The sequence below is a fragment of the Schistocerca serialis genome, chromosome 3 (assembly GCF_023864345.2).
Source record: "Schistocerca serialis cubense isolate TAMUIC-IGC-003099 chromosome 3, iqSchSeri2.2, whole genome shotgun sequence".
NCBI classification, from domain to species: domain Eukaryota; kingdom Metazoa; phylum Arthropoda; class Insecta; order Orthoptera; family Acrididae; genus Schistocerca; species Schistocerca serialis.
In genome coordinates, this window is record NC_064640.1 from 1,059,965,568 (window position 1) to 1,059,980,445 (window position 14,878).

Genomic DNA, 14,878 nt, shown 5'->3' on the forward strand with positions numbered 1-14,878 from the left:
TTAGCTTGAATTAAAATAATTTTCCCAAGCTTGAAATAAACTGTAATTTCCCTGGAAGGCTGTACAGCAGACGCGCGCAGCATAGCTTCCATAGATGTCCACGGGAAGTGCCACAAGCATTTATAAGCCTTGCACTGACTCTGCTAGTCTTACGGCCATTTTACCTTTGTGACGCGTGTTAACGATTGTTGACTGTTGTGAAGTTTGTTTTATACTGGAAAATAGTTCGGTAAGTGTGTGGCGTCTCCTGTCTTACTGCTACACCGGGTCTGAAGAGGATATATAATGTATTACAGGTACGTTGGTGCATTTTTCTCTGGTGGTACGTTAATATTAGAAATGTTAAATATTATTACGTAATGTAAAGAAATATCATATTCTTTTATGTAGAAAAATTGAGCATGGATGAAAGTGAAATGGATTACCAGCTAAGAATACATATTACAAGATGTTCAGCAAAAAGATGTCATTTTAAACTAGCTCTCTAGTACGTGGCACCAATAAATTAAAACTTAGGCCTAATGTTATTTTACCTTTTTAAAATCTCGCCTTTTTTTGTTCTTTTACATTTCAGTTCCACTGAACTGGTAATTTCTTAAATTCACTTCGATTTCGTCTTTTATTTCATTTTGATTCAGTTTTACTCGCCAAAAAATAATTGTGGGTAGAATAAAACTTCTACAATTTTCTAAACAGTAGTTTCCTTATAAGCTTACAGTATGAGGTGTATATGATTTCAAGTAATTGTTTCTTTATAATTCAGATTCAGATTAAATGGCCCTGAAACTGTTAGAAATAGTGATGTGTGCCTTCTTCATGAAGTCATCGCAAAATTACCCAAATGTCATTTTTACTTCAAAAATTTCAAACATAAAGTTATTTCAAATTACTTTAAAATTCGTTGGAATGAAGCCACCAGAAGCAGCTGCTTACTCAGTGACGTTTATACTAGTTAATGATTATTACTACATCAGTGAGTTTGAAGTTCTTTTGCTAATCTGGGGCATAAATTATATTTAGGCTGATTAGTTTCAACTTTTTACATTTTTTATGTTTAGATATGGCTAACATTTTATTTTACCTGTTACTGGATCATTATACCGGCAGAAGTCAGCGATATTTGATCCTGCTCTGGTCTGTGTGCTGGGGCCGGAGGGGCTTCAGAGTAATTAAATTTTAAAATAAAACAATTTCAAACACTTTGAAAATAAATAATTTTAAACATACATGTCTTGATAATTTTTTTCACACCATTTCCATTCTGATATTTATTTAATTAATTAGGTTCAATAAATTCAGATTAATAATTATGTAGCTTAAAACAAGCTGTAAATACCAGGCTGTATTCCACGTGTGTAGATACAGCTGGAGCCAAACTTGATAAGTCAAGCTTGAAATATAGCTTGAACTCTGCCAACTTTGATGCTTGTTTCAAGCTTGAATCCAACTAACAGGCCTGAATATTCCAGCTTTGATCAAGCTTATATACTTGAACTTTACATCTGGAAACAAGTTTGAAAGTGGCTTACTGTGTTATCTGGGTCTCTATACTGATGCCGTCAATTAGGTTGGCCTCTTTGAAGCTACAATGTCTAAGATATTTCCACGGTGTGTGGGCTGCTGAAGACAGTTTTTGGGAAACTATTTGAAAGTATTTTGAAAGACCATCTGAACCCCCTCTGATGAATCCATAGATGGCCCAATCTGTACTCGGTAGGTTAAAGTCACCTCCAAGTGCTATTGCACGATCTGGATACTTTCGCACTGTGACCGTAGGCTGACTTTGAATGACTCTGGAACAGGTGGCAGGAAAAACATCCAACTGTTAACTTTGTTTCAGCTAAGCCTCCTGTTATATGCAATCAGATAACTTTCACTGTCACAATAAACTTTGACCACAATAAAGACAATATTCTTCTCAACTGCAGTGAACATTCCCCACAGTTATGCCACCTCACCTGTCTTTCTGATATACATTCCACACCTTGCTAAGTATGTCGGAGCTTTCTTGGATTTGGACTAGCTCCTGCTCCCAAGAAAAACTTGAGCATGAAAACTTCCTTGGAGGGAACCTTTAACCGAGACCCTCCACTTGGATTCAAACTGCAGCATTGTTCCTTCAAATTTCAGATTCTACTTGAACCCTGCACGTGAGGCCAGCAGCCTTCTCTACCTCTCCCAATCACTTGTACGAACAGACAATGACCTCAGAAAACATGTAACAAGCACTACCAGTGTCGACGTGAGCCACAACTTGCAGAAGACTGCACCTCACGTGCTCGATAGCTGTACCGAGTGCAAACAGGCATTCTTTCCACCCCTTAATGCTATTTGCCTAAGGGGCTGCACAATATGCATGACATTTGAGCTCCTGATAACTAGCAAACCCGTGTCCAAATTTGCCTGCTCAGACCCTGCTAAAGCAATGGCCACCTGTTCACTCTTAGAACATACAGGCAAGGTCATGTGGCCAGCCTCCACATTGGTCCTCTGGCTCAAGTAATACCGACACTTCACCACCCTGCTATATGGGCAGATTCCCTGTTGTTGGCCACTGATGTATATCAGCAGCAGGGTAACTCAGTGGAACAGTGACACCCAAGGTGTCCCATGGGATGTACCAGATTGCTTGCTGATACACCCTGAGGCAGCAGTCTGAAGGTGGCTGACCCTAGACAAACGTGCATTCAGCTGTTTGCTAACTGTGGCCAGCTCCTCCTGCATCCACACACAGTATGCACACATCCTACCCATCCTACTAGCAAGACTAACTGACGAAGTAAACTGTAAAAGCTGAAAAATCTCAAAATGTTACTTGCTACCCTCCCAACATGTCACCAAAGGACACAGCTTATTGAGCAGTGTAGCTGGCTGTTCAGAATGGTTGAAAAATGCATGTAAGACTGTCTGAATTAATATTTACAGTTAAAAACATGAGATTAAACTCCAAAGAGAAGAACATGCACAAAACTAAAGAAATATACTACCGTTAGGAGAACACAGGAAAAGCTGTTCTGTTCTTCCTAAATCAATAAACACCAGGGTTAGGACTTTCACCTCCTTTAGAACTTTCACTCTACAACTGACCCTAAACTTCAAGTATTAAAAGTTTTGCCAGTTATGTAAAAGGCAGTTTGGTCACAACATGAAAAAAAGCCATGTGATTTAAAAGGAAGCAACCTGCTGTTACTGTTGCACTTTTTTCCTTTATTACTGTACATTTCCATGTCACCTTCAAAATCAGCAGTATTAGTATCACAATTTAAGTTCAAAAATATTTAATGAATATGAAAGAACTGTTGAAGGTAAGGTGAAACAGTTTTGGGTGCTGGACACTGACAACTTCAGGTGAATGAAAGCTTGGTTACCAATATATGGTTAATTCATTAAGAGTATTTTTCCAGTATTTTCCACTACTTTTTTCCAGTATTTTCACTTTTTTTCCCAATATTTTACATTGCCTTTTGCTGGTATTTTTTCCCCCGTACTTTTTTTTTCCCCGTACTTTTTTTTTCCCGTACTTTTTTTGCCCCATTCTTTTTTTCCCCCGTACTTTTTTCCCCCCGTACTTCCCCCCCCCCCCCGTACTTTCTTTTTTTCCCCCGTACTTTCTTTTTTTCCCCCGTACTTTCTTTTTTTCCCCCGTACTTTCTTTTTTTTCCCCGTACTTTCTTTTTTTTCCCCGTACTTTCTTCCCCCCGTACTTTCTTTTCCCCCCTACTTTCTTTCCCCCCGTACTTTCTATTCCCCCCATACTTTCTTACTTTCTTTTCCCCCCGTACTTTCTTCCTCCCCCCTGTACTTTCTTTTTTCCCCCCATACTTTCTTTTTTTCCCCCGTACTTTCTTTTCCCCCCCATACTTCCTTTTTTTCCCCGTACTTTCTTCCCACCCCCCATACTTTCTCCCCCCGTACTTTCTTTTTTTCCCTGTACTTTCTTTTCCCCCCCATACTTTCTTTTTCTCCCCATTCTTTCTCCCCCCCGTTCTTTCTCCCCCCCCCCCCCCGCACTTTCTTTTCCCCCCATACTTTCTTTTTTCCCCGTACTTTCTTTCCCCCCCCTCCCCGTACTTTCTTTTTCACCCCATTCTTTCTTTTTCCCCCGTTCTTTCTCCCTACCCGCACTTTCTTTTCCCCCCATACTTTCTTTTTTCCCCATACTTTCATTCCCCCCCTCCCCAAACTTTCTTTTTTTCCCCCGTACTTTCTTTTTTCCCCCCGTACTTTCTTCCCCCCCCCCCCCTACGTACTTTTTTTCCCCCGTACTTTTTTTCCCGTATTTTGCACTTTTGCAGAGGGACATTTACTCTCAGGTTAAAAAATAGATTGAGAAAGTGATAGCAGCCCACAAAAGAATGGCCTATAGTAATTGGTTGGAGCTCCATGCTCATGAAAACTGTGGGTGACCTACAAGGGAAACGGAAATGAGTGTGGGAGTAACGATATGCTACTCATGAAACTCACCATTACTGCCTCTTTTTGTTCTTCTCCTCCTCCCCTCTTGCCGCCAGCCTCCTCTCTGTGCTTGAGAGGCTCCTGATTATCAGGAAAAAAGATCAGTTTCAAGCTACTGTCAAAATTTAGGCACAAATATATGCAAGTAGAAGAGAAACTGAGGATGTTTAGTCATGGAATGATAATGAAACAAATTAAATAACAGAGAACTCAGGTTGGAACATTAATGATATTATGAAAATTATAGATTGCAACTCACCATAAAGAAGACATTTTGAGCTGCAGACAGGCACAATGAAACAACTTTCTTGTGTCCAGCTGCATGAATGTACGTATGTGTGTGTGTGTGTGTGTGTGTGTGTGTGTGTGTGTGTGTGTGTGTGTGTGTGTTTTCTGAGTGATATTTAGCACCCTTTTCAGTAGCTGCTGGTGCAACAGTCTGGACGAGAGACTGAACTTTGCTTGTGACATCTTAAATGGCCTTACTGTGCTGGTACAGCCAACAGCTTAAAGCAATCTGTCCTGAGGGCATGCAGCTGTACTGTATGGTAAAGTGATGGCATTCTCTTGTGTAAAACATTCCAGAGCTAAAAATGATCCACCTTTTGGATTTTCAGGTGGGAATCACTCAGGAGGATGTTGTCATCAGGAGAAAGAAAGCTGATATTCCACATGTCAGAGCATGGTAAATGGGGTCCTTTAATCTGGGAGCGATGCCAGAAAATTCAAAAAGGGAAATACATAGTGTGAAGTTATAATGTAACTGGAATTAGTAGAGTTCAGTGGTGGGAGGAACAGGACTTCTGGTCAGGTGAATACAGGACTGTAAATACAAATAAAGTTAAGTAATGTAGGAGTAGGCGAGTGAAATAATGGAAAAGAAAATAACAATGCAAGTTAGTTACTGTGAACAACATTGTGAACACATTATTGTAGCCATGATAAATGAAGCTGAAACCCACAGCTGTAGCACAAGTTTACAATCCCACTAGCTCCACAGATGGAGAGATTGTAGAAATGTGTGGTGAGACAAAAGAAATTATTAGGACAGTCAAGGGATACAAAAATTTAACTGTGATGGTACATAGGTATTCAATAGTAGGAAAAAAAGAGAAGGAAAAATAGAAGATTATTGTGGACCAGGAAAAGAAATGAAAGTGGAAGCTGCCTGGTAGAATGTTGCACTGCGCACAATTTCATCATCAGTAACACTTGGTGTAAGAATCATAATACACATTATACACATGGAAGAGTTGCACACGCCAGAAAGGTTTCAGATTCATTATATAATTTTGAGAGAAAGAATGAAATCTGGGTCTGATTATACATTGTAGATTAAAACTGAAGAAATGGCAGAAAGGTAGGAAATTTAGGAGACGGCACCTGAATAAGCTGAAAGAGCAAGAGGTGGTTCTAAGTTATGGAGGGAGCATTAGGCAAAGACTGACTAGAACAGGGGAAATGAACACAATAGAAAAGGGGAAAGGAACACAACAGAACAGGTGTGGGAAAACAGTGACCCACTAGTGATTTTTGTCTGGCCTGCCAAAATAGAATTTTTCAACAATTCATAACTTTTCTTAAATGTAAACTAAACTATTGCATGTCATCATTTTAAAGGGTGTGGCCTTCTGCTAACCTCTGCCTATACAAGAATGACTCTTAAGATATAAATATTGCCCATTCCTGCAGCAGCAAACAATGGGTAGCTTTGGGAGATGAAATGGTACAGGCAGCAGAGGATCAGTTATATAAAAAGACAAGGCTTAGTAGAAATCCTTGGACAACACAGGAGATCAGTATTTAACTGACGAAAAAAAGGAAATATAAAAATTCAACAAATGAAGCACGCAAAAGTGAATACAAACATCTATAAGTGAGTGACAGGCAGTATGAAATTTCTAAGTAGGAAAAGCTAGAGTTCAAATTTAAGGATTTAGAAGCATACGTCACTAGGGGAAAGATTGGCACTGCCAACAGAAAAATTTAAGAGATCTTTGGAGGTAACAGAAGCATCTGTATGAATATCACGAACTGAGATAAACAATAACTACTAAATAAAGAAGGGGAAGCTAAAAGGAGTATAATACAGGGACTATACATAGGAGGTGAAGCTGAAAGCAGTGTTATGTAAGCAAAACAGGATATAGATAAAGATGAGGTGGGGGATATGATAAAGCAGGAGGAATTTGATAGAGCACTGAAGGACCCAAGTCAGAACAAGGTCCCTAGAGTAGACAACATCCTGTCAGAACTACTGATGGCTTTGGGAGAGCAGCCTTCACAAAATAGAACTATTCCATCTGGTGTACAAGATGGAAAGCAGGAACTGACATTTGTATTTACTGAAATATCAATTTAATAATTCATGGTTGCAAAATACAAACACTAATTTCTAACAGAAGAATGGAAAAGCTGGTAGAAGCTAACCTCAGGAAAGATCTGCTTGGGTTACAGAGAACAACACAAATGGCACAGGGCAGTAAATGGTAAAGGAAAACAGGCAAACAAAGAAACAAGAGAAATATTGGGTTGGTAGGGAAATTCTAGAAAATGAGGGATTTTTTTTGGAAGGGTGACAGCAGGTGCTACGTACGATGAGGCACCAGCCATGCTACCATCCCATCCTAATCCTCAGGCCATACTATGATTGCGATAACTGAGGCAACACCACCAGAAGAAGGCAAAAGGAAAGGTGAAGCAAAATGGCACAAAAAAACCAGAGAAAATGTAGAGGAAAGGGGAGGGCAGGAACCATGGAAGCATGGCCCAAGACCTCCCAAAGCAATGCCAATACTAACGGAGGGTCCCCAATTCCACAAGGGAATTCAGGTATTTAAATCATTGAAGACAAACCATTTTTGCAAAGAAAACAGAGGACAGATGTAACCATGTGAGGGTCATCCAGCTACACTCTGGACAAGTATGGCGAGAGAACATATATAGTGCAAAGGACCAAAATCACCATTTGAAGTGCCTTGCAACAACAAAGGGAAGGGGGGAGGGTGGGGTTGTAGGCTTGGTGGCTCACTACAGAGTAAAAAAACTGTGTGTCAACCTGGTATGACCAATACAAAGAGGGCAGAGGACAGTAGGTTCCTGCTGGGGAGATGAAGGGAAGAATGCCACATGCTGAAGGAAGAAGGCCCCTTTAACCACACAAAATTTATTAGAAAGGCCCTCCAAGTGCCAGCCCACAACTGAGCAATAATGAATTTGGTATCAAGCTGCAAATCAGCCCCCCCCCCCCCCCCCAACACTGCACACCCTGGAGGAGTCACAAAAATGGGAGGTAGGCATACAAAGCAGTATTTAGGGGAGATATTATTTATTATAGCACTTAAAACTTCCATCCAGCACCTTAGTTGATAGTTACATAGAGGTTTTCTCAGCTTAAATTACTTAATTTTCATATGAAATTGACAAAAAACTATTATACAGTTAAAAAACATGTTTCTAATTTAATTAGATAGATGAAAAAAATACTCACCAAGTGGTGGCAGGAGAGAGCAGAGACAAGAAGGGTATTACTTTTGCTATCTTTGGGAGCCAGTGACTCCTCCTCCTGGCAGTGAAGTTGAAGGGGAAGGAAGAGGTGTGAAGGATAAGGACTAGAGAGATTTAGGGAAAGACATGGAGCTCAGAAAAGTCACCCTGAACCCCAGGTCAGCGGACACGTACTAGACAGAATGTAAAGGAAAGCCTCTTTCCTTCTCGTCCCATCTAGTCACTGCCCATGGGAACAAAAAGTGGGTTGTTTATTCAGGGTCCCACTTGTCAGCATCCTCCCACAGTGAAATAGCAGTCTTTTGATAATGGTGTCGTCAGGATTGATGGGTGTTGTGTAACATAGCATAGTGCAACCAGCAGGATTTGCCAGTATTTCAATTCCTTTTTATGTTCTCTATAACTCCTCATTGAAGATACCATAGAAAGGTTACTAACTGTTTTGAAATCAATGCTGAATTATATGAAGCTCTTTTCATTCCATTTAAAATTGTGTTTTCAGAAAAAAATGTTAATCACGTTGAAAATTAGATTTCTGTAAGTCCTTAAAATAGCATGAAAATACCACAAAAAAAACCATGGAGTATTACCTTCATTTTGAATTGTGTTTGAGAATTTTACTTTGAATAGATTCTGAGGTAAGTCTTAGAATCAGGCAGTGTTTTAATTATATTAACTGTGACTCTTACGGAAACTGGAAGCTCTTACTTGTCACAGCTGTGCATTTTTAAAAGATATTAACTCAGAGTCCACATTAGGCATCAGAAAATTGAACTCGCAGAGAAAGAACAATGTTTCCTGCAGTCTGAATTGAAATGGAACAGCCTATACATTGCCCAGCCATTGGTAGAGAGAGGAAGTTGCATGTAGTGTGCAATTTAGTGTGAATGAGAGTGGTGGGGGACAGAAAAGGCAAGGATTGAGTTGGAGAGAGAGTTTAATGAAGAGAGTGAAAAACAAGGCACATTGTAGGGGCAGAGGAGGGTGTGTGTCTGGGACAGGAGCTAGTGAAGACTGAGGCATGGAGGATTCTGGGACTGAAATGTACACCCTAATGGAAAATCCTCTATTTAAATCAAGGAATGTGATACTGGAGATGAGGGCAGTGGTGAGACAGGAATGATTGGGAACTCAGTTGCTGTGGGTTATGAAGCTAGGGAACAGCTGAGCATCTCTTTCTTGGCAGCACGTTCTGCCACCGGGTAGTCAACTTTGCTCTTCGCTGCAATTTGAGATAGTCACTGAACAGTTGTTTGGTGATCAAGTTCAGGTAAAACACAATACAGAAATTACAGCAGAGCTGGTATACAATATGAATGATTTTATGGAATGCCCTGCCTCTGATAGTGTAGAATAGCCTCTGATGATGTGGCAAATTCCCCTAAAGGGGCTGCAATATGATATGTTACGTTACTGCATATGGCAGGTCTTGCATTTGGTTCTTCCACAGTGGCATTACTGATGTTGAAAGGGGTTGGGAGGAAGTATGACGCAAGAATGGACCAGGTTATTTGATATGCCAGTTAGGTGGCAAGTTTCCACTTTGAGAGAGAGAAAAGAAGCCAGATATAAGGCTAGGACTGCAGTTAAGGCGCTCAAACTGTGGTAATATTGGGGGCATTCCTTTAAAGCTGGCTCAAGGATCAGTGTCACGAATGGCACATGAGATGTTTGGAAGTAGAGTGCTCATCCATCACGTCCTTCCTATGATCTTATGTATACTGAGAGAGGAATTGCGTGTCACTCCATGCATGATGTCAGTGGCCATGCTGCATAAGAGGGGGTGGCAGCTACCTAACTGAAGGTACAGTCAATACAAGTAATCTATGATTCAATAACATACAACACTACTGCTGCAATTAAAAATTAACCTTGAGCAGTTTCAGTGGTATGAACTGTGCAATACATGCTGTGTAAGAGCTCAGCAGAGAGGAGCATCATATGATTATACAGAAAAGTACCTACAGTTATCACATAAAAAGCAGGATACAATCACAAAAGCAGAGGAAGTAATTACAATAAAATAAATTTGATAATTTTGTGAAACATGAAACATATGTGGAAATGTGCTCAGGTGGTGGTGGGGGGGGGGGGGGGGAGGGGAGATGTCAAGGAAGCTAAGAGGAGTGGCTAATGCACAACAGGGAGATCTGGGTCATAGTACCTCAGCTCGTGCAGTAGAGACAATTTTCACAACTGTAGTTTTGCACACATTCAAATTGCCCACTTTGAGCATGAGGCACTCTCACCCATTCATCCTTACTGAACGATTAGCAGTGTCATGCTGACACAGGTCAGTTGGAGTGTCACGTGAGCTGCCAGCTCCATTTTGAGGACTGGCAACTTCTGCAGTTCAGTGGGCAGTCATTTTGCTGGTTTCAATGAACAGCTTTTTTGTGTGTCCAGACAACACTAGATATGATGGATCTTCTTTCAGGATGTCTTACACTAATTCAAATAATTTTGTTTGATGAGTTAATGACTCCCTCTGATGTCTTCCACACGAATCAAAGCTGCTGCTTCTGAACCGAGCCTCTGGGGTAAATATAAGTGAACACAGTGGTCTGAGTCACTGGTGCCATGAGTTATTGTTGGAATAGTTAAGTGTAATAGAAGTGTCAAAACTACCATCAAAACAAAAATTTGATCTGGACAAAATCACTGTCTGCCTACCAGTTGAAAAGATGAGCGAAGCAAGTATTAGCATCAATGGTGTTCATAAACAGCTGAAGTTATAAAAACTGATCCAAGTTCCAGACCCAATGGAATCGACTGCCGATCCTATACGGAATTTGCAGTTGAGTTAGCCCCTCTTTTAACTATAATCTATCATAGATACCAGGAAGAGAAAAAAGTGCTGAGTAGTCTGAGTGTAGGTCACACCTGTCTAGAAGAAGGGTAGAATAATTGATCCACAGAACTACCATCCAACATCCATGAGACTGATTTGTTCCAGAATATTAAAACAGCTCAAGCATAATGAAGTAGCCCTAGCAGAATAGTCTCAATGCCAATCTCATTTATTTCGATCAACCCATATTTTTCACATGACGTGCTGAAAGCTTTGATAAATACAGCCATTACTTCATTGCCTTCATCCAATTTCTAAAAAGCATTGGAGCCAATACCACATTTATGCTTGTTATCAAAAGTACCCTCCTCCCCCCATGAACCATGGACCTTGCCGTAGGTGGGGAGGCTTGCGTGCCTCAATGATAGAGATAGCCGTACCGTAGGTGCAACCACAACGGAGGGGTATCTGTTGAGAGGCCAGACAAATATGTGGTTCCTGAAGAGGGACAGCAGCCTTTTCAGTAGTTGCAGGGGCAACAGTCTGGATGATTGACTGATCTGGCCTTGTAACACTAACCAAAATGGCCTTGTTGTGCTGGTACTGCAAATGGCTGAAAGCAAGGGGAAACTACAGCCGTAATTTTTCCCGAGGGCATGCAGCTTTACTGTATGATTAAATGATGATGGCGTCCCCTTGGGTAAAATATTCTGGAGGTAAAATAGTGCTCCATTCGGATCTCCGGGTGGGGACTACTCAAGAGCACATTGTTATCAGGAGAAAGAAAACTGGCATTCTACGGATCGGAGCGTGGAATGTCAAATCCCTTAATGGGGCAGGTAGGTTAGAAAATTTAAAAAGGGAAATGGATAGGTTAAAGTTAGATATAGAGGGAATTAGTGAAGCTCGGTGGCAGGAGGAACAAGACTATTGGTAAAGTGAACACAGGGTTATAAATACAAAATCAAATAGGGGTAATGCAGGAGTAGGTTTAATAATGAATTAAAAGATGGGAGTGCGGGTAAGCTACTACAAACAGCATAGTGAACGCATTATTGTGGCCAAGATAGACATGAAGCCCATGCCTACTACAGTAGTACAAGTTTATATGCCAACCAGCTCTGCAGATGGAGAAGAAACTGATGAAATGTACGATGAGATACAAGAAATTATTCAGGTAGTGAAGGGAGACGAAAATTTAATAGTCATGGGTGACTGGAATTCGACAGTAGGAAATGGAAGAGAAGGAAATGTAATAGGTGACTATGGATTGGGGCTAAGAAATCAAAGAGGAAGCCGCCTGGTAGAATTTTGTGCAGAGCATAACTTAATCATAGCTAACACTTGGTTTAAGAGTCATGAAAGAAGGATGTATACATGGAAGAACCCTGGAGATACTAGAAGGTTTCAGATAGATTATATAATGGTAAGATAGAGATTTAGGAACCAGATTTTAAATTGTAAGATGTTTCGAGGGGCAGATGTGGACTCTGACCACAATCTATTGGTTATGAACTGTAGATTAAAACTGAAGAAACTGCAAAAAGGTGGGAATTTAAGGAGATGGGACCTAGATAAACTGAAAGAATCAGAGATTGTACAGCGTTTCAGGGAGAGCATAAGGGAACAATTGACAGGAATGGGGGAAAGAAATACAGTAGAAGAGGAATGGGTAGCTTTGAGGGATGAAATAGTGAAGGCAGCAGAGGATGAAATAGGTAAAAAGATGAGGGCTAGTAGAAATCCTGGGGTAACAGAAGAGATACTGAATTTAATTGAGGGCTAGTAGAAATCCTTGGGTAACAGAAGAGATACTGAATTTAATTGATGAAAGGAGAAAATACAAAAATGCATTAAGTGAAGCAGGCAAAAAGGAATACAAACGTCTCAAAAATGAGATCGACAGGAAGTGCAAAATGGCTAAACAGGGATGGCTAGAGGACAAAAGTAAGGATGCAGAGGCTTATCTGACGAGAGGTAAGATAGATACTGCCTACAGGAAAATTAAAGAAATTTGGAGAAAAGAGAACCACTTAAATGAATATCAAGAGCTCAGATGGAAACCCAGTTCTAAGCAAAGAAGGGAAAGCAGAAAGGTGGAAGGAGTATATAGAGGGTCCATACAAGGGCGATGTACTTGAGGAAAATATTATGGAAATGGAAGAGGATGTAGATGAAGATGGAATGGGAGATATGACACTGCGTGAAGAGTTTGACAGAGCACTAAAAGACGTAAGTCGAAACAAGGTCCCAGGAGTAGACAACATTCCATTAGAACTACTGACAGCCTTGGGGGAGCCAGTCCTGACAAAACTGTACCATCTGGTGAGCAAGATGTATGAGACAGGCGAAATTCCCTCAGACTTCAAGAAGAATATTATAATTCCAATCCCAAAGAAAGCGCGTGTTGACAGATGTGAAAATTACTGAACTATCAGTTTAATAAGTTACAGCTGCGAAATACTCATGCGAATTATTTACAGACGATTGGAAAAACTGGTAGAAGCTGATCTCAGGAAAGATCAGTTCGGATTCCGTAGAAGTGTTGGAACACGTGAGGCAATACTGACCCTACGACTTATCTTAGAAGAAAGATTAAGGAAAGGCAAACCTACGTTTCTAGAATTTGTAGATTTAGAGAAAGCTTTTGACAAGGTTGATCGGAATACTCTCTTTCAAATTCTGAAGGTGGCAGGGGTAAAATACAGGGAACAAAAGGCTATTTACAATTTGTACAGAAACCAGATGGCAGTTATAAGAGTCGAGGGACATGAAAGGAAAGCAGTGGTTGGGAAGGGAGTGAGACAGGGTTGTAGCCTCTTCCTGATGTTATTCAATCTGTATATTGAGGAAGCAGTAAAGGAATCAAAAGAAAAATTCGGTGTAGGTATTAAAATCCGTGGAGGAGAAATAAAAACTTTGAGGTTCACCGACGACATTGTAATTGTGTCACAGACAGTGAAGGACTTGGAGGAGCTGTTGAACGGAATGGACAGTGTCTTGAAAGGAGGGTATGAGATGAACATCAACAAAAGCAAAACAAGGATAATGGAATGTAGTTGAATTAAGTCGGGTGATGCTGAGGGAATTAGATTAGGAAATGAGGCCCTTAAAGTAGTAAAGGAGTTTTGTTATTTGGGGAGCAAAATAACTGATGAACACATGAATGGAACAGGGAAAAAAACCCTAGTAACTGGCAGTGGGACATGCCCCCCCTCCGCCCCCCCCCCCCACCGCCCATCATTAATTTGATAGTGGTTTGCAGAGTGTAGATGTAGCTGTAGATGTAGGGTGTAGATGATGTAATTAGATGGGCACATCCACACACAGCATGATCTCAAGTAACCACCAGCAAACATGTAGTCTTGAAGTAAACAAAGTAACAAATTCCAAACAAGAAAACGAATTCATACATTCTAGAAAATTCAGCAATCCATTTCCACTTTTAGTGACCTCTGATTCCAAGAAGGCCGGCAGCTCTAAAAGAAACTCCCAATACTGACCTTGTACAACATTTTTGTTTCCTTTTTCCTGAGACAGTATTATGAATTATGAAGTGGATGACAAGTGCCATATGTGTAACGGAGAATCACTTCCCATTTGCTGTGTACAGAAGACCACATTACACAGAATTCTCACTGTTGTGTTGGCAAATTCGCCAACACCTTGTAGATATAGGAGGCCGAAATGCAAGCTATCTAACGAAGACGGGCGTGAATTCTGGAACAGGATAAGTAGTAAATTCTAATAAGAAAAGTATGCAGCTCCTCGAATACTTAACTTTATTCCATCCTTGTGGTACATCGCTCTTGATAATACAAATAAAACTATCTTCAGATACGGTTAATGGCGCCTTGCTAGGTCGTAGTCAGGGACTTAGCTGAAGGCTATTCTAACTGTTTCTCGGCAAATGAGAGAAAGGCTTCGTCAGTGTAGTCGCTAGCAAAGTCGTCGTACAACTGGGGCGAGTGCTAGTCCGTCTCTTGAGACCTGCCTTGTGGTGGCGCTCAGTCTGCGATCACACAGTGGTGACACGCGGGTCCGACATGTACTAAATGGACCACGGCCGATTTAAGCTACCACCTAGCAAGTGTGGTGTCTGGCGGTGACACCACATTCCTCCCC